This window comes from Oncorhynchus gorbuscha, linkage group LG23 (assembly GCF_021184085.1).
Source record: "Oncorhynchus gorbuscha isolate QuinsamMale2020 ecotype Even-year linkage group LG23, OgorEven_v1.0, whole genome shotgun sequence".
Taxonomy (NCBI): domain Eukaryota; kingdom Metazoa; phylum Chordata; class Actinopteri; order Salmoniformes; family Salmonidae; genus Oncorhynchus; species Oncorhynchus gorbuscha.
In genome coordinates this window covers 24,325,995-24,352,916 of record NC_060195.1, presented here as the reverse complement: position 1 = coordinate 24,352,916, position 26,922 = coordinate 24,325,995, and the positions used below count along the sequence as shown (strand labels likewise).

The 26,922-nt window shown below is 43.2% G+C and overlaps 1 long non-coding RNA gene across 2 annotated transcripts in view; it reads right to left on the bottom strand.

The window, feature by feature from the left end:
* Positions 1 to 212: 212 nt before the first annotated feature.
* The window catches only part of LOC124010374, a 30,803-nt gene continuing 4,093 nt past the window's right edge, over positions 213 to 26,922 (bottom strand). Inside the window, exons 2-6 of one of the 2 annotated variants that reach the window (XR_006834422.1) lie at positions 3,040 to 3,175; positions 2,161 to 2,235; positions 808 to 955; positions 373 to 621; positions 213 to 275 (exon numbers count right to left, since the gene is read on the bottom strand). This is a non-coding gene — a long non-coding RNA (uncharacterized LOC124010374). The remainder of the gene's footprint in view (positions 276 to 372; positions 622 to 807; positions 956 to 2,160; positions 2,236 to 3,039; positions 3,176 to 26,922) is intronic. The other variant, XR_006834421.1, reaches the window with a different exon arrangement.

Genomic DNA, 26,922 nt, shown 5'->3' with positions numbered 1-26,922 from the left:
GCAGGCAAGAGGTGAAGCTGGAGGTGAGATCTTTACCCAAGCCCCATTGATGGCCATAGCGTAGATCAGCTCCTGGCCACAACTGGTCGGTCGGTCGGTTGTGCGCACACAGAGAGCACTGATTACATGATTAGCCTTGAGGAACCAGCCTGATCGCTCCGTTCACCTTTCTATTTCACTTCAGATATCATAACATGTGAAGTGAAATAGAATGGTGAACACAGCGATCAGGCTGGTTCCACTAGGCTAGGTTATGCCCTGGATATTATATGCATCTAAGAAGTAGAAAATAAACAACAAATCATGTCAGTTTACATAAATGATGTTTCACAATTGGGTTATCAAATGTATCAAAGTAATGAAGTGGGTTACCTTCTGTATTTGTACAAATGAGGAGCCTGTGAAAGCTGTTGCTGCTGACAGGTGCAGGTTGCTGGCCATATACTTGCCAACATGTGGCTGACCGTTCCATTCATAGGAATGCTCACAACGAGGGCATGTCTGCATGAGGCCGATGAGGAACACCTTGTTGGTCTTCTCTATGCTGCATGTTCTGCTGCAAACTGGACGTCTCCACAACTGCAGCAGGCAATATTATGAGGTGATGTTGACTGGGAGGGCCTATGACAGGGTGATGTAATAGACAGACAAGTGGTAAATTGCATTTTGTAAAAAATAAAATGACAAAGCTTTTTGATAATGCACTTCACAACCAAAAGTATTTGTAATTGCTTAGCTGGGGAATAAGCCTACTAGTTTATCAACCCAGGTTATTTTTAATACAACTTTTCACATAACACACATTACCTATCGTTGTTGATGAAGCCATCTGTGTCATCAGGGCAGTAACTCCTTTTCATAGGAGTCGAAGGAGACTCTGGCAACAACGGAGGAAGTGTCACAAGGGTACTTCTGTCGCATTACACAATTTTATTCTGAGGTCTTGCCTGACACGCTGTGAAAATAGCAAGTGAACAGTGAGTTAAATAATTTTTGGAGGTCGCTAAACAATTGCAATTACATTGCTGGACATGTTATGATCAGGCTAGTCACAAGAAAGAGCCGTCGATTTTGGACGTTTGGAAAGGTTCTGAGGACATCAATATATGCCTTTGTTGATGTTGACCCCCCACAAAAAAAGATGGCACTGCATTGGGTTCACTGCTTAGACCACCACACCACAGCAGTTCACAATTCCCAAGCAAGCAGGGAGAGTACTAGATGATACTTAATGGAAACAGCACATTTAAAAAAAATATATTTTGTTTTAAGCCTTCCCAAACAATCACAACTCAGAATTAATACCCTAACCCTTTGAGTTGTTTCTGTTTTAACCCTGTAACTACATGGACTTTTTAAATTGACCTTTATATAACCAGGCAACTCAATTAAGAACAAATTCTTATTTACAATGACGGCCTACCCCAGCCAAACCTGTACAGCACTCAGCCAACTGTCCACCACCCTATGGGCCTTCCAATCACAGCTAGATCCTGTGTGTGTGTATTTCTTTTCTCTCCTTCTCCCTTCCTCGCAGGTGGCAATCATCATATCCCCTTTCCCTTGGTTTAAAAACCCATTCAGCTGGTTCCTCTGTGGTTCTCTCTCTCCATGTCACTTTGTCCACACCTGTGAGTATTGTTATGGTGTTTGATGGTAGGAAAAGGGGGTACCAAGACAAGTTGCCTATGGGCATAATCTACCCGTAGGAATACTTTGTCTAAGAATACTAGTTAGAACTGGATGGACCACCCGCTGTATTTTTGATTAGTTATTTAGCTGTATTGAAGTAGGCTAGTCTAGCTAAGGGGTGTTTTGGGATATTTGTTTCTTTCCTTGGGTCCAGCTCAGCCCCTTTTCCTGCCCCCCTTTACCGTGCGTTTAAAAATAAACCCTGAGTGTTTGACGGTAATTTAGTTGTCTGTGGTTTTTCTTTCTTACTGTTACTTTGTCACTAATATACTTTGCATGAGTTATGTTACGGGTCTCGTTACCGTCCCCCCTAGACTGCTGGGCCAAAGGGATTCGTAACAGCCAATCAGGAGCTCCGCATTTAACCTTGTAACCAGGCAGAATTAATAGGTCCAAAAATTGGATGTTCATCCAATTACAGCAAATTCCGAAGTGGAACTATGAGATCAAGTTGGTTATGATACCCACCTTTGTTCCTTCTTGTAGGTCCCAGGATCCGCTCAAACCAAGGGCATCAGTCTGGCACCCAACTGTACACTTTGTCTAACAGAAAAACAGGACAAAACAGGACAATTATAAACATAGCTCAAGAAATATTGTACTCATTTGGAAGCTAATTCAATGCATTATAGATATAGACTGACTGGCTCCAGACTGGATTAGATTCAGGCAGGTGATGCCGTTACACTATCTGTGACATGTTTTTCTATGTCCCTGGGTTGGTTTGAGTTTGTTGCTGCTAGTTAGTACAATGTTGTAGTCAGACATGAGTTAGCTAGTACCACCATAGCTGCAACCAATATTTATTTGTGCCTTAGACATGGGTTGCACCTCTGAGGCTAATGTGAGGGTTTAGTCTTAATTACACTAATTTAGATTGCCATGGAAATACAATTACATATTAAAGTAGGCAGATAAATAGTAGGAAACAAGTTTGCCATATTATGATGGCACATTTACTTAGAGAGATCACAATATTGCCATTCATGTTACTAGCAAAGTTCGTCAAAAATAGCTAGCAATGCTAATGTTAGCGAGCTAAAATACGGTGGTTCCTTCAATCTTAGTTAGCTGGCTAAAGTTATACAGCATCTAAAGTCAATCTGGCGACATCAGAATCATGACAAAATGTTTTTCTACTAATTATTTTCCTTCTTTTGAAATGTTATCGTGTTTCCAAGCCAAATCCGAGTTGTATTGAGGTAGGGTAACGCGTTAGCTAGCTACCTAGCTAGTTAGGTATCCAGCCAGTTAACATCAGCTATGATAGTGATAATGATTATCAAAAAATACTAAACCATCAGATCCATAACCATCAGTCTATGGTCTAGCTACCGGTATACTTACCACCACTGGGAACCAACGAACTCCATCCACTTATTCTGCATGATAGGGTTCTTCGGCAGGGCAGGCCATAGTTGTTGGCTGTGCAATAAGGGTCCTTTTGGCAGGGCATGCAAACCATAGTTGTTGGCTGTGCATTCTGCTGGAAGCATACATTGCGTTATGTTGTATTAATGGAGTGTCAAAGAAAGAAGTAAATCGCAATATGGATATTGCATATGTCAATATCGCAATTTCGATCTGAATTCGATTAACCGTGCGGCACTAATTCAATACCAACCTTAATTCACTCGTTGTGATGCACTGTTTCAAACTCCGTTTTAGACCGGACTGATTTTATGACCAAAATTATACTATTTACACGTTGAAGTAAATTTTTACACAAGAATAAATGTTTCTGACTCATATAAATGCCACGTACAGTGCATTCAGAAAGTATTCAGACCCCTTGACTTTTTCCACATTTAGTTACTTTACAGCCTTATTCTAAAATCTCATACATTTGTTTTAAATCTCATAAATCTAAACACAATACCCCATAATGACAAGTGAAAACAGATCTTTAGACATTTTTGAAAATGTATTAAAAAGTTTAAAAAAAACAGAAATACCTGTATTCAGACCCTGTGCTATGAGACTCGAAATTGAGCTCAGGTGCATCCTGTTTCCATTGATCATCCTTGAGATGTTTCAACAACTTGATGAAAGTAATCCTGTGGTAAATTCAACTAGACATGATTTGGAAAGGCACACACCTGTCTGCATAAGGTCGCACAGTTGACAGTGCATGCCTCCATCATTCTTAAATGGAAGGAGTTTGGAACCTCCAATACTCTTCCTAGAGCTGGCTGCCTGGCTAAACAGAGTAATCAGGGGAGAAGGGTCTTGGCCAGGGAGATGGGCGAACATTCCAGAAGGACAACCATCTCTGCAGCACTCCACTAATCAGGCCTTTATGGTAGCGTGGCCAGACAGAAGTCACTCCTCAGTAAAAAGGCACATGACGGCCCGATTGGAGTTTGACAAAAGGCACCTAAAGACTCTCAGACCATGAGGAAGAAGATTCTCGTTAAGGTTAGTATTTTTTATAAATGTATGTTTTTTCATTATGGGGTATTGTGTGTTGTTGAGGGGAGAAAAAAAAAGTAGTCTATTTTAGAATAAGACTAACGTAACCAAATGTGGAAAAGTTAACGGGTCTGGATACTTTCCGAATACACTGTTGGCGGTTTCAAATGGGATCAGTTGGTTTTTAGGGTCAGTCACTACAACAAGCTTGAGTTTGCTGGTTACCTTGACCACCAATCGATCAAAACAGCTCTTCTATTTACAAACAAGCAAACTGACAAATGTAGGTGGACAACAAAGCCTGCGGGCCCTGATGCAAGTCATTGATGATGTCATGGCACCTGGCTAACCTTGGCCAAGGCGTATGGTGTAGGGAAGTGCCGACTCAGCACAGCGCTGACAGCCATCAATTCCCTGTGCACTGATGAGAGCAGAGACATGACTGGGGTGAGCCTGAGCAGCATAGACAGCCCTGACACAAATTCTCTCCGTCAGGCACTCCTGCCCCTGCCCCAGCCGGCACATGGGTGTCTGTCGGCATTGGGGTGATCTGGGAACGCTTACGGAAAACTCCCAGCAATAGGGTTGCTCCATTTTAACCCCACAGATAAGATAATGGAGAACTTTCCACTCGTCTAAATGGACAACCCAAGCACAAATGCTTAAAACAGACCAACTGATGTCGCTTCGAAAAATACCTATTAATATCTGTGAGTGTCTGATCTACTACAATAAAAACAAAGAAAATCAAGTAAGAGCTCATCTTGATTATCTTTGAAACCAAACACAGTCACAGACTAGCCTACACCTAATACATCAATGTCTCTCTTCAGTAAAAACCCATGTGGGACATTCTCCTACATAAAATATGTAAATCACAAACTGTGACAGAGATCCAAGTCTGAGTTACATACTGTATGTCATGGGGCTGCTCCCACGCACGGCGCTGTGCTGTGCTTTCTGCTTATTGCAAGAGTGTTCCTCACAGGCCTTAAAGACACTTAATTAGAATCCAGCCCCCTGTTGAGTAGGTCTCCCATGAAACTCTTACTGTGGCAAGTGCTCCAGAGACAGGTCTGGGGGAGGTCAGTATGGAGCCAGTGCTCCAGAGACAGGTCTGGGGGAGGTCAGTATGGAGCCAGGCTGATCTCCATTGATTAATACCCTCCAACGTAAACGTCATGTACGTAAACGTCATGGACCTGCTTCACTGCAGGAGGTGGCTAGCTAACCGTGTGGACAAATAATTTGGAGGGGAAAAGGTGTTGTATGGATGGGCAGATCAACATAATGTGGGGGAGAACTGGTGTCGTATGGATGGGCAGATCAACATAATGTGGAGGAGAACAGGTGTCGTGTGGATGGGCAGATCAACATAATGTGGAGGAGAACTGGTGTCGTGTGGATGGGCAGATCAACATAATGTGGAGGAGAACTGGTGTCGTGTGGATGGGCAGATCAACATAATGTGGGGGAGAACTGGTGTCGTATGGATGGGCAGATCAACATAATGTGGAGGAGAACAGGTGTCGTGTGGATGGGCAGATCAACATAATGTGGAGGAGAACATGTGGATGGGCAGATCAACATAATGTGGAGGAGAACTGGTGTCGTGTGGATGGGCAGATCAACATAATGTGGAGGAGAACTGGTGTCGTGTGGATGGGCAGATCAACATAATGTGGAGGAGAACAGGTGTCGTATGGATGGGCAGATCAACATAATGTGGAGGAGAACAGGTGTGTGTGGATGGGCAGATGTGGATGGGCAGATCAACATAATGTGGAGGAGAACAGGTGTTGTGTGGATGGGCAGATCAACATAATGTGGAGGAGAACTGGTGTTGTATGGGTGGGCAGAACAGGTGTTGTGTGGATGGGCAGATCAACATAATGTTAAGGAAAACAGGTGTCGTATGGATGGGCAGATCAACATAATGTGGAGTAGAACAGGTGTTGTGTGGATGGGCAGATCAACATAATGTTGTTGTATGGATGGGCAGATCAACATAATGTGGAGGAGAACAGGTGTTGTTTGGGTGGGCAGATCAACATAATGTGGAGGAGAACAGGTGTTGTTTGGGTGGGCAGATCAACATAATGTGAAGGAGAACGGGTGTTGTTTGGGTGGGCAGATCAACATAATGTGAAGGAGAACGGGTGTTGTTTGGGTGGGCAGATCAACATAATGTGAAGGAGAACAGGTGTCGTATGGATGGGCAGATCAACATAATGTGGAGGAGAACAGGTGTTGTGTGGATGGGCAGATCAACATAATGTGGAGGAGAACTGGTGTTGTATGGGTGGGCAGAACAGGTGTTGTGTGGATGGGCAGATCAACATAATGTTAAGGAAAACAGGTGTCGTATGGATGGGCAGATCAACATAATGTGGAGTAGAACAGGTGTTGTGTGGATGGGCAGATCAACATAATGTGGAGGAGAACAGGTGTTGTATGGATGGGCAGATCAACATAATGTGGAGGAGAACAGGTGTTGTGTGGATGGGCAGATCAACATAATGTGGAGGAGAACAGGTGTTGTATGGATGGGCAGATCAACATAATGTGGAGGAGAACAGGTGTTGTTTGGGTGGGCAGATCAACATAATGTGGAGGAGAACAGGTGTTGTTTGGGTGGGCAGATCAACATAATGTGAAGGAGAACGGGTGTTGTTTGGGTGGGCAGATCAACATAATGTGAAGGAGAACAGGTGTCGTATGGATGGGCAGATCAACATAATGTGGAGGAGAACATATATACATTTATAAAAGAGAGAATTGTTCATAAGAAGAGCCTGAGATCAAAGTCAATATTCAGACTTCTAGGGGTCAATGGTTTTGGACAGGATATCCAGTAAGACTCCCTTTGTAGTAGTAGGATCTCGATGTTACCTCCTCTCCTTGGTAGAGTAACATGCTCAATGTCTGAGTATTTGAGGGAGGAGATTGAATTGTTAGCTTCAACAAAGTGAGCTGCTACTGGATAGTTTGTGTTCTTACACCTGATTGAGCAGCGGTGTTCAGCTATGCGTTGTTTTAATTGTCTTTTCGATTGTCCATATAGGGTTTCCCACATGAACGGGTGATGAGATTGATTATTCCCTTAATCCTGCATATATATATATATATACAGTATATATTTGTAATAAGGACAATTACAACAATACTGAAGGAACAATGAACACTTATTTTAACTTAATATAATACATCAATAAAATCAATTTAGTCTCAAATAAATAATGAAACATGTCCAATTTGGTGTAAAAAAGCTAACGTTTAAGTTCCTTGCTAACGTTTAAGTTCCTTGCTAACGTTTAAGTTCCTTGCTAACGTTTAAGTTCCTTGCTAACGTTTAAGTTCCTCAGACTGCTCTATCAAATCATAGACTTAATTATAATATAACAACACACAGAAATACGAGCCTTAGGTCATTAATATGGTCAAATTCGGAAACCATAATTTCGAAAACAAAACGTTTGTTCTTTCAGTGAAATACGGAACCGTTCCGTATTTTATCTAAGGGGTGGCATCCCTCTGGCCCAAAGTCTAAATATTGCTGTTACATTGCACAACCTTCAATGTTATGTCATAATTACGTAAAATTCTGCCAAATTAGTTCGCAACGAGCCAGGCGGCCCAAACTGTTGCATATACCCTGACTCTGCGTGCAATGAACGCAAGAGAAGTGACAAAATTTCCCTAGTTAATATTGCCTGCTAACATGAATTTCTTTTAACTAAACATGCATGTTAAAAAATATATACTTCTGTGTATTGATTTTAAGAAAGGCATTGATGTTTATGGTTAGGTACATTCGTGCAACGATTGTGCTTTTTTCGCAAATGCGCTTTTGTTAAATCTTCCCCCGTTTGGTGAAGTTGGCTGTCTTTGTTTGGAAGAAATAGTCTTCAAACAGTTCGCAAGGAGCCAGGTGGCCCAAACTGCTGCCTGACTGATATACCCTGACTCTGTTGCACAGAACGCAAGAGAAGTGACACAATTTCCCTAGTTAAAAGAAATTCATTTTAGCAGGCAATATTAACTAAATATGCAGGTTTAAAAATATATACTTGTGTATTGAAGGCGTTGATGTTTATGGTTAGGTACACATTGGTGCAATGACAGTGCACTATTGCACTATGCGCATGAGCCACATTTGTAGTTCCCATTTGGGATAGGTGTCAAAAGTGTCTGAGTGGGCAGGTCAGATCTCACCAAACTATCTCCAATATTGCGACCACACTTATAGACCACCTGTGGGGGTTCCTTGAAGAAGTGTGTGATTTTTTTGGTCAGATTTCTGAATATGCTAGTGCTTTTTCAGGATTGCTTTCATTTTCTCTGAACCCTTGGTGTACTTAGTGTGAAAGACAGTTGCGTTGTTTTACTTCTTTGGTTGAGTTTAGTAATTCCTCTCTTGGTTTTTGAGATATTTTCATCATTGCAACATCAAGAGTTTTGTCCTTGTAGCCTCTCATTGTGAATTTTATACGGTTCTTTCTGCTATTGCACGGCAAGCGGTACCAGTGCACCTAGTCTGGAACCAACAGGACCCTGAACAGCTAAGCCATAAGACTGCTAAACAAGACTGCTAAATAGCTAATCAAATAGCTATCCAGACTACCTGCATTGACCCTTTTTTGCACGAACTCTCTTGTACTGACTCTATGCACACACTCTGGACTCTGCACACACAATCACAAATACTTGCACTGACATCCCAACACACACCCACATGCATACTGACACCACACACACCTACATACACTCATTTACACTCACCACATATGCTGCTTCCAGGTAGCCTAGTGTTTAGAGCATTGGGCCAGTAACCGAAAGGTTGCTGGATCAAATCCCGAGCTGACAAGGTAAAAATCTGTCATTCTGCCCCTGTGCAAGACAATTAACCCACTGTTACCCGGGCACTGAAGACATAGATGTCGATTATGGCAGCCTCCCACACCTCTCTAATTCAGAGGATTGGGTTAAATGCGGAAGACATTTCAGTTGAATGCATTCAGTTGTATAACTGACTAGGTTTCCCCCTTTCCCTGTCTATTATCTATCCTGTTCCCTAGTCACTTTACCCCTACCTACAGTGCCTTCAGAAAGTATACATACCTATTGACTTATTCCACATTTTGTTGTTACAGTCTGAATTCAAAATTGATTAAAAAATATATATATACACATTCTCACCCATCTACACACAACACCCCATAATGACAAAGTGAAAACATGTTTTTAGACATTTTAGCAAATTTATAAAATTTAAATACAGAAATATTCACACCCGAGTCAAAACTTTCTAGAAGCACCTTTGGCAGTAAAGTCTTTCTGGGTAAGTCTCTAAGAGCTTTCCACACCTGGAGTGCGCAACATTTGCCCATGATTCTTTTCTAAATGTGTCAAGCTCTGTCAACTTGGTAGTTGATAATTGCTAGACAACCATTTTCAGGTCTTGCCATAGATGTTCATGTAGATTCAAGTCAAAACTGCAACTCGGCCACTCAGGAACATTCACTGGGTTCTTGGTAAGCAATTCCAGTGCATATTTGGCCTTGTATTTTAGATTATTGTCCTGCTAAAAGGTGAATTAATCTCCCAATGTTTGGTGAAAAGCAGGCTGAACCAAGTGTTCCTGTAGTATTTTGCCTGTGCTTAGCTTCATTCATTTTTTTAATCCTGCAAAACTCACCAGTCCTTAACAGTTAAAAGCATATCCATAACATGATGCAGCAACCACTATGTGTCACGCCCTGGTCGAAGTATGTATGTTTGTATTCATTTATTTGGTCAGGCCAGGGTGTGACATGGGTTTATTAGCTTTTTCTTTGTTTTTTTTGTTTTTGTATTGGGGTTTTAGTAGGTATTGGGATTGTGGCTGAGTAGGGTTGTCTAGGAAAGTCTATGGTTGCCTTGAGGCGGTTCTTAATCAGAGGCAGGTGATTTTCGTTGTCTCTGATTGGGAACCATATTTAGGCAGCCATATTCTTTGAGTGTTTTGTGGGTGTTTGTTCCTGTCTGTGTAGTTTCAACAGATAGGCTCGGTCACTTTGGTTTTTCTTTTTTTTTAACTTGTTTTGGAAGAGAAGAGAATGAGTGCCATTCTCCTTCCGGAGATGGTGCTAAATCCATCAACACGGTCGGTCCCTGGGATTGGGCTGGCCAACATGATTCGGTTTGCTTGGAAGGAAAAGGAGTTGGAGCCTTTAGGACGGGAAACTTTTGGAAGGATAATATTGATGGGGATTCTAAAGCTGACGGGGAAGGACGTGTTTTGTTTCCAAGGCAACTCATTGGAGGGAGCATACGACGTGGCACTATGTACAGAGGAGAAACACGATGATTTCCTGAGAAGGTGAGAGGCCGATGAGCCACTATGAAATAACAAGCCTGGAGAAGAATAACTTTAGGGTTGTAACTGTCAACATTTACAACCCTTACGTTAAGGACGAAGAGGTGAGGGCTTTTCTGGGGAGATACATGGATAACGTCTCTTCAGCAAGGCACCTCAAAGACTCCCTTGGGTTTTGGAATGGGAGGAGAGGCTTCCAGGCCCTCCTCAGAGAGGACCCAAAGGGACATGGTGGCTACCTCCATCCTCCTGCTATGTTCTCCCTAGGGGCTGACAGGGGGACGTTGTTTTATGCACGTCAGCCCCCATTTTGCAGGTGCTGTATGGCCTACGGACACATTCGCCTCGTGCAGCACAAGAAAATGCAGATTTTGTGGATCTGAGGAACACGAGGCGAGGGATTGTGACAAGCCTAAGGCGTGCCACGGGTGTGGCTCGTCAGCACACCTGTGGCGGGGGGTGCCCGGCTCGTCAGAGGTCATATGCGTCTGCGGCTGGGGGGGGGGGGGGGGGGCAGGAGCGGGGGATGGGGGAAGAAGAGGGGAAGGAAGCACACCTCATGACCAGAGTACAGGTCCAGAGGGGAAGGCCGCAAGGAAGGAGGAGGAGCATGAAGCGGCGGATGGAAGAGAGAAGGAAATGGAAGGCACGGGAGTAGGAGAACCAGGAAAAGCGGCGGAAGAAGGCAACCGAGTGGAGGAGCATGAGAGAGAAGAAAGCGAGGGAGGAGTGGTGGAGAAGGAGATGGTGGAAGAGCAAGTGGGGGGAAAGTGCCCTGGTGGAAGAGATGAGGGGTATCGTGGAGGAGCTGGCGGGGGGGAGGGTGGTATCTCTCCACTGCCGCCATCACCAAAGAAGAGAATGAAGAGAGTGCGATTGGCCGACAGTGAGAGGGAGGAGATGGCCAAGAGAGTGATGGGGGTGGGAGAAACCTCTGGGTTGCTGCTGGTTTCCCCAGGCCCTCAACTTCTGTTGGGTGGGGACACACTTAACAAGACTCAGGACTGGGTACAGGAGGAGGTGGGGAGTTTTTTTTGTTTGGGGACTCTGCCTCCCCGATTTTTTTTTGTTTTTTTTTTTTGTTTTTTTTGTTTTTTTCCCCCAAACCAGCTGCAACACTGGGGAGGGGAAGGATTGTGGGGGTAGACCCAGGGTGCAGGCCACCCCGGAGCCAAACACTATTCCTACATCCTGGGATGGTGAGATGGAGGAAGGGGGGGGGGGGGGGGTGTCGGGAGTACGGATGGTGTTCTCACCGGTAGATATGGAGCAGGGGAGCATCGGGTGAGTCTACGGTTTTTTTTTTCTTCTGTCTGGGTTTAGAATGTGTATTAATGTTATTTTATTTTTTCATGGAGTCTAATTTTACTTTTGTTAGTTTAAATGTAAGGGGTTTAAGGGATTTTGTTAAGAGGGCGGTTTTTAGTTATTTGGAGGGTGTGGGGTTTGATTTGTTTTTTTACAGGAGGTTCACCTGAGGGATGGAGGGGATGTTAGTAGGTTTAAGAGGGAGTGGGACAAGGGGGAGTTGGTTTGGGGTATTGGGGGGGGGTGCACTCATCAGGGGTAGGGATTTTGTGTGGGCACAGGGAGGTAAAAGTGGAAGATTATTTTGTGGTAATGCAGGGGAGGGTTATAGGGGTGGATGTCACAATAAGGGATTGTAAATTTAGATTAGTGGTGGTGTATGGGCCACAGGTGGTGGCAGACAGGAGGGAGATGGTTTACTGTCTGACGCCCCTGTGTGTCACAAATAGGAAATTAGTGATAGGGGGGATTTTAATACAGATTTAGGAATAGGGGGGATAGCAGTGCAGGCGCCATTGCCGGGCTAATGGCTTGCCATGGTCTGGTAGATGGTGGTCTGCACACTACTCCGAAAATGGCTGGTCCTACATGGCGCAACTCCAGGGGGGTTGAGTGGAGGCTCGACTATATTTTTGTACCCAGGTCTTTGGGTAAGTTGTCTGGGCGGCTGTTGCCGGTTTTCTTTTTGGATCACGACGGGGTGCTCCTGCAGGTGGGGTCGCAAGACTGCCTCTTTGGTAGAGGGTACTGGAAGTTAGATCGGGATGTGCTGGAGGAGCAGGCTTTTGTTGACGGGTTTTATGGTTTCTTTTGGAGGCTTGAAGGCCTCCGGTCCATGTGCGAGGGGATGTTAGAGTGGTGGGAATTAGTTAAGGTGAGGAGTTAAGGTGAGGATTAGGGCTTTTACAATAGGGTATTGCAAGAGGGAAAAAAGGGAGGAGAGGAGGGAGGTGGATCGTATCCAAAGGTTAATTGAACTCGAGTACGAGGCAGGCAACCTCGGCGGGTCGTTTGACTGGGAGAGATCCGCAACCCTAAAGGCGCAGCTCAGGGAGTTGCAGGAGCAGAAGGCTCGAGCTTTCCTGGAGCGTGCGCATAGTGGCTTTCTAGAACATAATGAGACTTGTTCTGCTATGTTCTTTAATTCGGTTAGAGCCAGACTGAGTAGGAAGGTAATGCATGGCGTTAGGGAAGAAAATGCTAGTACAGTTAGAGAACCAGAGGATATGGTCAGGGTGACAACTGATCATTTCCAAGGTTTATTTAAGGAAAGGGAAATAGATGTAGAGCAGGGAAATGTGGTTTTAGAACACTTGTCCAGGCGGTTGCCGGAGGACATTTGAGAAGTGATGGAGGCCCAGATCTCACTAGAAGAGGTTGAGAGCGCTCTTAGGAGGATGGGAAAAGGGAAGGTGCCTGGGATGGATGGACTGCCGGCTGAGTTTATCTCAAGTTTTGGGGTATACTTGGACCAGTGGTCCTCGAAGTCTTGAAGGCCATCCTTGAGTTGGGGGTCCCGGGGGGGGATCAATGGCTGTTGGTGTGCTGTCACTTTTATATAAGAAGGGGGAAGTAACAGACCTTGGCAACTGGTGGCCATTGACCATGCTGTGTGTAGATTACAAGCTACTTGCAAAGGTTTTAGCAGACCGGTTGCACACAGCCCTTCCCTACGTTGTCCATGAGGATCAGACGTGCGGGGTAGAGGGCCGCTCTATTAGATGGAACCTACAGTTAAATCAGGGACTCCATCGCTTGGGTTGAGGATAGAGGACTGCCTTTAATGGTAGCAGCGCTAGATCAGGTGAAAGCCTTTGATGGCGTGAATAGATCTTTTTTATTCAGAGTGTTAGGTCGATTAGGATTTGGGGAGAAGTTCATAGGATGGATTCGTACATTATATGTTGGAGCGGGGTTCCGAGTTAGTGTAAATAGTCACTTGGGTGACGTTTTTGACCTCTCGTCTGGAGTCAGGCAGGGGTGCCCACTCTCTGCTCTCCTCTTCGTTCGGTACATGGAGCCTCTGGGGGTTGCCATTAGGGCAGACACAGGGGTGGAAGGCTTGTTGATCCCTGGAAGTGGTGGGCTGCGTGTTAAGATGACGCAGTACGCCGACGACACTTCCTTGCTGCTGTGCAAGGACTCGTGCCTGACAAGGTCCCTTGCCATCTTTGGGGATTTCACCCGAGCGTCGGGAGCAGTTCTGAACCATGCAAAGTCTTCCGTCAAGTTTTTCGGAAGATGGCGCGGTAGAACGGATGTGCCTGGGGGGGTTCTCTCTGTGAGGGGGCCCTGAAGATTCTCAGGGTCCATTTTGAGACCTCCTGCTCAGCGACGCTAAACTGGAACATGCGTATCGCAGTGGTACAGAGGAAGCTCGCAATGTGGAAGGCTAGGTATGTCTTTTATGGGCAAAGTCCTGGTCCTAAAGGTGGATGTGTTGCCGTCTCTTTTGTATTTGGCATACATCTACCCATTGTCGGCTTGTCTGAGGAGACCTCTAGTGAGGCTTGTGTTTCAGTTTATGTGGAGTGGCAGGTGCGAGTGGGTCGCCAGGGCACGCATGATCTGTCCCATCGGGGAGGGAGGTAGGGGGGTACCACATTCCACCTCAAGCTGGACACAATTTTTGTTTCTTTGTTGTTAACGGAGCTTGCTCAGTCAGTGATACACCAGTCCGGTTACCTCCTGCGGGTGTTCTTCTCGTATCAGGCGAGAAGTGTAATGGTGTGGTCTAACACTGGTCCTCGGGCGGAACAGCTGCCGTGGCACTTTGGTCATGCGGCCAAGTGGCTGCGTGCGCACCCTGAGGTTGAAGTTGCCCGAGTAGGTTTAGATCACAGGCACCTGTACGAGGAGGTCAGAAAGGCAGGGAGTCCGGCGCCTGTGGTGGGCATCTCGGAAGGGGTCTGGGAGGGAGTGCAGGCGCGGGGTCTGGACAACAGGCTCAAGGACCTGAATTGGTTGAGCCTCCATAAGTGCTTGCTGGTACGTTCCATCATGTACCGGTATAGTTTGGTGCAATCCCCCACCTGTCCAAGATCCTCTTGTGGCAGGGAGGAGACTGTGCGCCATGTGTTTTGGGACTGTGCCTTTGCCGGAGTAGTATGGGCTAGGGCACGGGTGTTGTTAGGTTTGGTAAGGGGGGATTTTGTATTGACGTGGGCCAGGTTAGAGAGGTGTAGGGAGAGCGAGAGGGACGGATAGGGACAGGTTTCTGCTCTGGCTTCTCATTAGTCTCTTTAAACAGGGGCTGTGGGAAGCAAGGCAGAACATGGTGAAGACAGGGAGAGATTGGGGGTGGAAGGGATAGTGAGGAGGGTGGAAGGAGATTTGAGGGGGAGGATGAAGAGGGAGGAGAGGAAGTGGGGGCAGCATGCTGCTCGGGAGAGGTGGAAGGGGGGGTTTAGGGCTGGGTGTCATTTAAATTTGTAAGGGGATAGATTAGGGATGGGGAGATTTTGTAGGGTGACGGGGAGGGAAGATGCTCCACTGAGGTTTTGTTTGGGGTTTGTTTAGTTAAATTAGTTTAATTAAAATACCATTTTTTGAGTATGTATGAAAATTATGAGTTGTAAAAAATGAATGGTATTGAAGATAATAAATTATTTTTTATAAAAAATAAAAAAAAGAATATGCTGTATAGGTTTTCACGTTCCGTTTGTTGTTTTGTATATTTGGTTATTTCATGTATAGTTCATTTTTTTCATTAAAGAACATGAGTAACCACCACGCTGCATTTTGGTCCGATCCTTGCTACACCTCTTCGTCAGAGGAGGAGATCGAAGAAAGCCGTTACACTATGCTTGAAAATATGGAGAGTGGTCCTCAATAACGTGTTGTATTGGATTTTCTCCAAACATGACACTTTGTATTCAGGATAAGTATGGTTTTAGTTATTTTCTACTCACTCACTGTATATAGCCATGTTATTTTCTACTCACTCACTGTATATAGCCATTGTAATTTTCTACGCACTCACTGTATATAGCCATTGTAATTTTCTACGCACTCACTGTATATAGCCATGTAATTTTCTACGCACTCACTGTATATAGCCATGTAATTTTCTACGCACTCACTGTATATAGCCATGTTATTTTCTACGCACTCACTGTATATAGCCATGTTATTTTCTACGCACTCACTGTATATAGCCATGTTATTTTCTACGCACTCACTGTATATAGCCATGTTATTTTCTACGCACTCACTGTATATAGCCATGTTATTTTCTACGCACTCACTGTATATAGCCATGTTATTTTCTACGCACTCACTGTATATAGCCATGTTATTTTCTACTCACTCACTGTATATAGCCATGTTATTTTCTACTCACTCACTGTATATTATTATACCTTTATTTCAACAAGGAACACAGACTGAGACCAAGGTCTCTTTTACAGCTGGGCCCTGTGTAAACATGTTTACACATACAGTTTAGGTACAATGATTAAGAAACTACACAAGACAAACAAAACGATCACAGATAACACATAAAAAAATACAGATTACATTTATACACATGTTATTCCCCTTGACAGGTTATTCCCCTTGACAGGTTATTCCCGACAGGTTATTCCCCTTGACAGGTTATTCCCCTTGACAGGTTATTCCCCGGACAGGTTATTCCCCCGACAGGTTATTCCCCCGACAGGTTATTCCTCCTGACAGCACAAGAACTTGCATTACCCGAAACAGTTACAAGCAATATAAAAATAAAAATCATCCAATAAATATTTAAAATGGGCGACAGGGGGACAAGAGTCTCAAGTTGAAGTTTAGTCTGCAGGCTTTTCCATAGTCAAGGAGCGTAACAGGAAAAGGCAGCCATACCCAACTCTGTGGAAATCACATGGGCTTCAAGTTTAATCCATGCTTGAGACCTGATTTTAGGAATTATAATTCTATTATTGATGAGTGATGATAAATAAGAAGGTAGCTTATTCAGAAGTGCTTTATAGACAAACATGAGAGCATATTGTTCTCGTCTCACGGACTGTGAAGTCCAACCCACATTTTGATATAAAACACAGCGGTGAGTTCTGTAGCTAGCACCCGTAATAAAGTGCCCAATGATAAGTAGCATCCAGCAATTTAAGTGTTGATGCCGTAGCATGCATGTAAATAATATCCCCATAATCTATAACAGACATAAAAGTAGCTTGCACAATTTGTCTTCAATTTGTAGAAGACAAACATGTCCTGTCTCTATAGAGGCAGCCTAGCTTGCTAGCTTGATTTTTTTGCCATTACAAAGTTCTTCAATATGCATATTAAAAGACAGTTTATCATCCAACCTTATCCCTAAGTATTTATATGCAGAGACCTGACTATCCTTTACATAGTCATGAAACCAACGACAGGCATCCAATCCCAGTCCTATTGACGACAGCTTACCCAAAAGTATTGCATGGTCTACATTGTCAAAAGCTTTAGATAAATCTATGAACAAGGCAGCACAGTACTTTCTAATATCTAGGGCATTGGTAATATAATTTACAACACGAACAGTGGCCGTAATAGTACTGTGTTTAGGTCTAAAGCCAGATTGATTACTAGAAAGAGTATTGTTAACAGTTTTAAAAAGATTGTAGTTGCCTATTCACCAATGACTAGATTTTTTGCCAAAGTGGAGAGCTTAGAGATGGGCCGATAATTATCCAACTCACACCTCCCTTGGAGTGGTAAAACAAAAGCTGTTTTCCAAGATTTAGGAATATTTCCTATGACAAATGTTTGATTAAAGATATGCGTCACTACACCAGCAATAATAGGTTCCGCACACTTGAGTTAATATGGATCCAGATTGTCAGCACCTAATGTTTTCTTAGAATCTATAGCAGATAGTGCATATAAGACCTAATCTTCTGTGACTTTTTGAAAGTTAAAAACCGGCTTACTGTTTTCCACATCAGCTAAAGGCCGAGGGGCTGAAACAATAGACCGGTCAGGATCATGTTGGCCATTTTTTATTTCAAAAAGAAAACCAGCAGAAATAAAATGCTTATTCAAAATATCACAAATTTCAGTTCGGTCACTGATGATCCCAGATTCCGATGTAATTTGCTTCGGCAGGGAAGTTAAGGAGTTTCCTGGTTTAAGTGAGTTAACAGTTTTCCAGAATTCCAGATAACCAGCCGACTGTCAGAGCATCAAGAAAATACCTAGATTTGGCCATTTTTATTCCTCCTGTCCATTTATTTCTCAATTGCCTAAAAAGCAGCCAATCAGCTGTTTCCCCCATTTTCCTCGCAAGGCCCATGCTCGATTCTTTTGCAGAAAAAGGATTTTCAAATCACAGGAAAACCAAGGATTAGTTCGATTTTATTTACCCTAAGTCGCTTTAACGGGGAGTGTTTATCAGCCACGAAGGTAAGAATGTATGAAAAGAAAGAACGCTAAAACTGGGTCCATTATGCAGTTTACGGATAAAAGCTCAGAATAATAAAGGTCATGGATAAAGGCTTGCTCTGAGAAGTGTTTATAGTTTATTTTTATAATGATACGTGGGTCAGGGTTTTTTAGCCCAGTATCTCTGATACATGCAATAGGGCAGTGGTCACTGATGTTATTAACAAATAACCCACACGCTATATATTTGTGAGATGTATTTGTTAAGATAAGGTCTATTAATGTAGATTTGGGGGGGTCTTTTGGATTAGGATGGGTAGGTATAGTTATTAGTTGAGTAAGATTTAGTTAGTTACAAATGTCTTTTAATTTAAACGATGCTGGCATCAACCAGTCCAGATTGAGATCTCCGATAATCAAAAATTCAGAGTTTGCATAATTAGACATTAACTCAAACAATTTGCATAGAGCAGATACCGGAGCTGGGGGTGGGCAATAAACTCCCGCTAGCGTTAATAGTGCATTATGTCCAAGGGTCACATTTAGAACAAAGCATTCATACTGTATATAACCACGCTATTTTCTGCTCCCTGTATATAACCACGCCATTTTCTGCTCCCTGTATATAACCACGCCATTTTCTGCTCCCTGTATATAACCACGCCATTTTCTGCTCCCTGTATATAACCACGCTATTTTCTGCTCCCTGTATATAACCACGCTATTTTCTGCTCCCTGTATATAACCACGCTATTTTCTGCTCCCTGTATATAACCACGCTATTTTCTGCTCCCTGTATATAACCACGCTATTTTCTGCTCCCTGTATATAACCACGCTATTTTCTGCTCCCTGTATATAACCACGCTATTTTCTGCTCCCTGTATATAACCACGCTATTTTCTGCTCCCTGTATATAACCACGCTATTTTCTGCTCCCTGTATATAACCACGCTATTTTCTGCTCCCTGTATATAACCACGCTATTTTCTGCTCCCTGTATATAACCACGCTATTTTCTGCTCCCTGTATATAACCACGCTATTTTCTGCTCCCTGTATATAACCACGCTATTTTCTGCTCCCTGTATATAACCACGCTATTTTCTGCTCCCTGTATATAACCACGCTATTTTCTGCTCCCTGTATATAACCACGCTATTTTCTGCTCCCTGTATATAACCACGCTATTTTCTGCTCCCTGTATATAACCACGCTATTTTCTGCTCCCTGTATGTTGACTAATTCTTATCATTTGTTATTTACTGTTATTCTTATTTTTTAATATAATTAAAAAAATGTTTCCTTAACTCTGCATGGTTGGAAAAGTAAGCATTTCACTGTTAGTCAACACCGGTTGTATACAAAGCATTTCACTGTTAGTCAACACCTGTTGTTTACCAAGCATTTCACTGTTAGTCAACACCTGTTGTTTACAAAGCATTTCACTGCTAGTCAACACCTGTTGTTTACCAAGCATTTCACTGCTAGTCAACACCTGTTGTTTACCAAGCATTTCACTGCTAGTCAACACCTGTTGTTTACCAAGCATTTCACTGCTAGTCAACACCTGTTGTTTACCAAGCATTTCACTGCTAGTCAACACCTGTTGTTTACCAAGCATTTCACTGCTAGTCAACACCTGTTGTTTACCAAGCATTTCACTGCTAGTCTACACCTGTTGTTTACCAAGCATTTCACTGCTAGTCTACACCTGTTGTTTACCAAGCATTTCACTGTCAGTATACACCTGTTGTTTACCAAGCATTTCACTGTCAGTATACACCTGTTGTCACAAAGCATTTCAATGTTAGTCTACAGCCGTTTATGAAGCACTTCACTGTTAGTCTACACTTGTTTACAAAGCATTTCACTGTCAGTCAACACCTGTTGTTTACAAAGCATCTCACTGTCAGTATATACCTGTTGTTTACAAAGCATTTCACTGTTAGTCAACACCTGTTGTCACAAAGCATTTCACTGTCAGTATACACCTGTTGTTTACAAAGAATTTCACTGTTAGTCAACACCTGTTGTCACAAAGCATTTCACTGTCAGTATACACCTGTTGTTTACAAAGCATTTCACTGTTAGTCAACACCTGTTGTCACAAAGCATTTCACTGTCAGTATACACCTGTTGTTTACCAAGCATTTCAATGTTAGTCTACAGCTGTTTATGAAGCACTTCACTGTTAGTCTACACTTGTTGTTCACAAAGCATTTCACTGTCAGTATATACCTGTTGTTTACAAAGCATTTCACTGTTAGTATATACCTGTTGTTTACAAAGCATTTCACTGTTAGTCTACACCTGTTGTTTACCAAGCATTTCAATGTTAGTCTACAGCTGTTTATGAAGCACTTCACTGTTCGTCAACACCTGTTGTCACAAAGCATTTCACTGTCAGTATATACCTGTTGTTTACAAAGCATTTCACTGTTAGTCAACACCTGTTGTCACAAAGCATTTCACTGTCAGTATACACCTGTTGTTTACAAAGCATTTCACTGTCAGTATACACCTGTTGTTTACAAAGCATTTCACTGTCAGTATACACCTGTTGTTTACAAAGCATTTCACTGTCAGTATACACCTGTTGTTTACAAAGCATTTCACTGTCAGTATACACCTGTTGTTTACAAAGCATTTCACTGTCAGTATACACCTGTTGTTTACAAAGCATTTCACTGTCAGTATACACCTGTTGTTTACAAAGCATTTCACTGTCAGTATACACCTGTTGTTTACAAAGCATTTCACTGTCAGTATACACCTGTTGTTTACAAAGCATTTCACTGTCAGTATACACCTGTTGTTTACAAAGCATTTCACTGTCAGTATACACCTGTTGTTTACAAAGCATTTCACTGTCAGTATACACCTGTTGTTTACAAAGCATTTCACTGTCAGTATACACCTGTTGTTTACAAAGCATTTCACTGTCAGTATACACCTGTTGTTTACAAAGCATTTCACTGTCAGTATACACCTGTTGTTTACAAAACATTTCACTGTCAGTATACACCTGTTGTTTACAAAACATTTCACTGTCAGTATACACCTGTTGTTTACAAAACATTTCACTGTCAGTATACACCTGTTGTTTACAAAGCATTTCACTGTCAGTATACACCTGTTGTTTACAAAGCATTTCACTGTCAGTATACACCTGTTGTTTACAAAGCATTTCACTGTCAGTATACACCTGTTGTTTACAAAACAATTCACTGTCAGTATACACCTGTTGTTTACAAAACAATTCACTGTCAGTATACACCTGTTGTTTACAAAGCATTTCACTGTCAGTATACACCTGTTGTTTACAAAGCATTTCACTGTCAGTATACACCTGTTGTTTACAAAGCATTTCACTGTCAGTATACACCTGTTGTTTACAAAGCATTTCACTGTTAGTCTACTCCTGTTGTTCATGAAGCACTTCACTGTTAGTCAAATAATAGTGGATGCACTTTTTTTCTCCCTCCTCTCCTTCCTTTGCCTTTCTTTCTTTCAGGCTTGGCTCTTTTGCATATCTGGATAAAAGAAGATTAACTACTTACTCTGTGTAAGAGATCATTTGGGCTCCCGAGTGGCGCAGCGGTCTACGGCACTGCATCTCAGTGCTAGAGACGTCATTACAGACCCTGGTTCGATCCCGAACTGTATCACAACTGGCTGTGATCGGGAGTCCAGCATCGTCCGAGTTAGGGGATGGTTTGCCCGGGGTAGGCCTTCATTGTAAAAAAATAATGTGTTCTTAACTGACTTGTCTAGTTAAAAAAAGGTTCAATAAAAATACATAAAATCTAAAATAAATATATGGTGCCATGTTTTCCACTTCATGAGTACAGTGATGGATATAAACATTCCTTTATCATGTCATATTATATGATGCTGTCTGACATACAACAGACCTCTTCTAAATCAAACTAGAGAAGAAAGAAATTAGCACTGATCTGATTTTGCCTGTGGAGAAATAATCAGTTAGGAGCAGACTGTAGCTCCAAAATAATTTCTGTAAAATCATACATCCCTTTTTATGATAGGTGCCTAGAGTTAAAACACAACTTAAGCTTCCAGACCGCAACCAGCCTCTGGACCAGACTTACAAGACAACAGTATGGGGTGTTTTTAGAAGAGATCTCTTTTGTTAAGACCAAACAAGCATACTGTATACCAGATTCTATGTTCTATTCTGGTGCTATTGACTGTGATGATGGTGATTCACTAACCCAGGCTGTTTCTGGTGTTATTGACTTATGATGGTGACTCACTAACCCAGGCTGTTCTGGTGTTATTGACTGTTATGGTGACTCACTAACCCAGGCTGTTCTGGTGTTATTGACTGTCATGATGGTGACTCACTAACCCAGGCTGTTTCTGGTGTTATTGACTGTCATGATGGTGACTCACTAACCCAGGCTGTTTCTGGTGTTATTGACTTATGATGGTGACTCACTAACCCAGGCTGTTCTGGTGTTATTGACTGTTATGATGGTGACTCACTAACCCAGGCTGTTCTGGTGTTATTGACTGTTATGATGGTGACTCACTAACCCAGGCTGTTCGGGTGTTATTGACTATGATGGTGACTCACTAACCCAGGCTGTTCTGGTGTTATTGACTGTTATGATGGTGACTCAATAACCCAGGCTGTTTCTGGTGTTATTGACTGTTATGATGGTGACTCACTAACCCAGGCTGTTCTGGTGTTATTGACTGTTATGATGGTGACTCACTAACCCAGGCTGTTCTGGTGTTATTGACTGTTATGATGGTGACTCACTAACCCAGGCTGTTCGGGTGTTATTGACTAGGATGGTGACTCACTAACCCAGGCTGTTCTGGTGTTATTGACTGTTATGATGGTGACTCACTAACCCAGGCTGTTCTGGTGTTATTGACTGTTATGATGGTGACTCACTAACCCAGGCTGTTCTGGTGTTATTGACTCATGATGGTGACTCACTAACCCAGGCTGTTCTGGTGTTATTGACTGTTATGATGGTGACTCACTAACCCAGGCTGTTCTGGTGTTATTGACTTATGATGGTGACTCACTAACCCAGGCTGTTCTGGTGTTATTGACTGTTATGATGGTGACTCACTAACCCAGGCTGTTCGGGTGTTATTGACTAGGATGGTGACTCACTAACCCAGGCTGTTCTGGTGTTATTGACTGTTATGATGGTGACTCACTAACCCAGGCTGTTCTGGTGTTATTGACTGTTATGATGGTGACTCACTAACCCAGGCTGTTCTGGTGTTATTGACTGTTATGATGGTGACTCACTAACCCAGGCTGTTCTGGTGTTATTGACTGTTATGATGGTGACTCACTAACCCAGGCTGTTCGGGTGTTATTGACTAGGATGGTGACTCACTAACCCAGGCTGTTCTGGTGTTATTGACTGTTATGATGGTGACTCACTAACCCAGGCTGTTCTGGTGTTATTGACTGTTATGATGGTGACTCACTAACCCAGGCTGTTCTGGTGTTATTGACTGTTATGATGGTGACTCACTAACCCAGGCTGTTCGGGTGTTATTGACTATGATGGTGACTCACTAACCCAGGCTGTTCTGGTGTTATTGACTGTTATGATGGTGACTCACTAACCCAGGCTGTTCTGGTGTTGACTGTTATGATGGTGACTCACTAACCCAGGCTGTTCTGGTGCTATTGACTGTTATGATGGTGACTCACTAACCCAGGCTGTTCTGGTGTTATTGACTGTTATGATGGTGACTCACTAACCCAGGCTGTTCTGGTGTTATTGACTGTTATGATGGTGACTCACTAACCCAGGCTGTTCGGGTGTTATTGACTATGATGGTGACTCACTAACCCAGGCTGTTCTGGTGTTATTGACTGTTATGATGGTGACTCACTAACCCAGGCTGTTCTGGTGTTATTGACTGTTATGATGGTGACTCACTAACCCAGGCTGTTCTGGTGTTATTGACTGTTATGATGGTGACTCACTAACCCAGGCTGTTCTGGTGTTATTGACTCATGATGGTGACTCATTAACCCAGGCTGTTCTGGTGTTATTGACTGTTATGATGGTGACTCACTAACCCAGGCTGTTCTGGTGTTATTGACTGTCATGATGGTGACTCACTAACCCAGGCTGTTCTGGTGTTATTGACTGTTATGATGGTGAGTCACTAACCCAGGCTGTTCTGGTGTTATTGACTGTCATGATGGTGACTCACTAACCCAGGCTGTTCTGGTGTTATTGACTGTTATGATGGTGAGTCACTAACCCAGGCTGTTCTGGTGTTATTGACTGTCATGATGGTGACTCACTAACCCAGGCTGTTCTGGTGTTATTGACTATGATGGTGACTCACTAACCCAGGCTGTTCTGGTGTTATTGACTATGATGGTGACTCACTAACCCAGGCTGTTCTGGTGTTATTGACTGTTATGATGGTGACTCACTAACCCAGGCTGTTCTGGTGTTATTGACTGTTATGATGGTGACTCACTAACCCAGGCTGTTCTGGTGTTATTGACTGTTATGATGGTGACTCACTAACCCAGGCTGTTCTGGTGTTTATGACTGTCATGATGGTGACTCACTAACCCAGGCTGTTCTGGTGTTATTGACTGTCATGATGGTGACTCACTAACCCAGGCTGTTCTGGTGTTATTGACTGTTATGATGGTGACTCACTAACCCAGGCTGTTCTGGTGTTATTGACTGTTATGATGGTGACTCACTAACCCAGGCTGTTCTGGTGTTATTGACTGTTATGATGGTGACTCACTAACCCAGGCTGTTCTGGTGTTATTGACTGTCATGATGGTGACTCTAACCCAGGCTGTTCTGGTGTTATTGACTGTTATGATGGTGACTCACTAACCCAGGCTGTTCTGGTGTTATTGACTGTCATGATGGTGACTCACTAACCCAGGCTGTTCTGGTGTTATTGACTGTTATGATGGTGACTCACTAACCCAGGCTGTTCTGGTGTTATTGACTGTTATGATGGTGACTCACTAACCCAGGCTGTTCTGGTGTTATTGACTATGATGGTGACTCACTAACCCAGGCTGTTCTGGTGTTATTGACTGTTATGATGGTGACTCACTAACCCAGGCTGTTCTGGTGTTATTGACTGTTATGATGGTGACTCACTAACCCAGGCTGTTCTGGTGTTATTGACTGTTATGATGGTGACTCACTAACCCAGGCTGTTCTGGTGTTATTGACTATGATGGTGACTCACTAACCCAGGCTGTTCTGGTGTTATTGACTATGATGGTGACTCACTAACCCAGGCTGTTCTGGTGTTATTGACTATGATGGTGACTCACTAACCCAGGCTGTTCTGGTGTTATTGACTGTTATGATGGTGACTCACTAACCCAGGCTGTTCTGGTGTTATTGACTGTTATGATGGTGACTCACTAACCCAGGCTGTTCTGGTGTTATTGACTGTTATGATGGTGACTCACTAACCCAGGCTGTTCTGGTGTTATTGACTGTTATGATGGTGACTCACTAACCCAGGCTGTTCTGGTGTTATTGACTGTTATGATGGTGACTCACTAACCCAGGCTGTTCTGGTGTTATTGACTGTTATGATGGTGACTCACTAACCCAGGCTGTTCTGGTGTTATTGACTGTTATGATGGTGACTCACTAACCCAGGCTGTTCTGGTGTTATTGACTGTTATGATGGTGACTCACTAACCCAGGCTGTTCTGGTGTTATTGACTGTTATGATGGTGACTCACTAACCCAGGCTGTTCTGGTGTTATTGACTGTTATGATGGTGACTCACTAACCCAGGCTGTTCTGGTGTTATTGACTATTATGATGGTGACTCACTAACCCAGGATGTTCTGGTGTTATTGACTGTTATGATGGTGACTCACTAACCCAGGCTTGTTCTGGTGTTATTGACTGTTATGATGGTGACTCACTAACCCAGGCTGTTCTGGTGTTATTGACTGTTATGATGGTGACTCACTAACCCAGGCTGTTCTGGTGTTATTGACTGTTATGATGGTGACTCACTAACCCAGGCTGTTCTGGTGTTATTGACTGTCATGATGGTGACTCACTAACCCAGGCTGTTCTGGTGTTATTGACTGTTATGATGGTGACTCACTAACCCAGGCTGTTCTGGTGTTATTGACTGTTATGATGGTGACTCACTAACCCAGGCTGTTCTGGTGTTATTGACTGTTATGATGGTGACTCACTAACCCAGGCTGTTCTGGTGTTATTGACTGTCATGATGGTGACTCACTAACCCAGGCTGTTCTGGTGTTATTGACTGTTATGATGGTGACTCACTCACCCAGGGTGTTCTGGTGTTATTGACTGTTATGATGGTGACTCACTAACCCAGGCTGTTCTGGTGTTATTGCTGTTATGATGATGACTCACTAACCCAGTTAGTACAGTAAATGGACTCTGAAGGAAAATATTCAATTGGCTTTTCCAATTCCCCTTTTCCCCCCACAGCAAATTGAGGCTATGGAATTTCAAAGCGTAGGTGACAGAGAATTCATATCTCAATAAGTCTTGCCTTGAGGGAGGTCTTATCGTGCATTTAGACATTTCAAAGGAAATGTTTGACGATACACAAGAGGACAGGCTACCAAACAAGCACACTGTATCCCAGCGGAAGACACACTGTGGATTACCCTTCCTTGCATTTGAAAGGATATATGCCCAAATGTCCAAATCCTTAAGGAACTCGAACCAGAATACTTCAGTTCAATCTTTTGTTATCTCCACCGACAACTGTTACATGAGTTCATGTACCCATC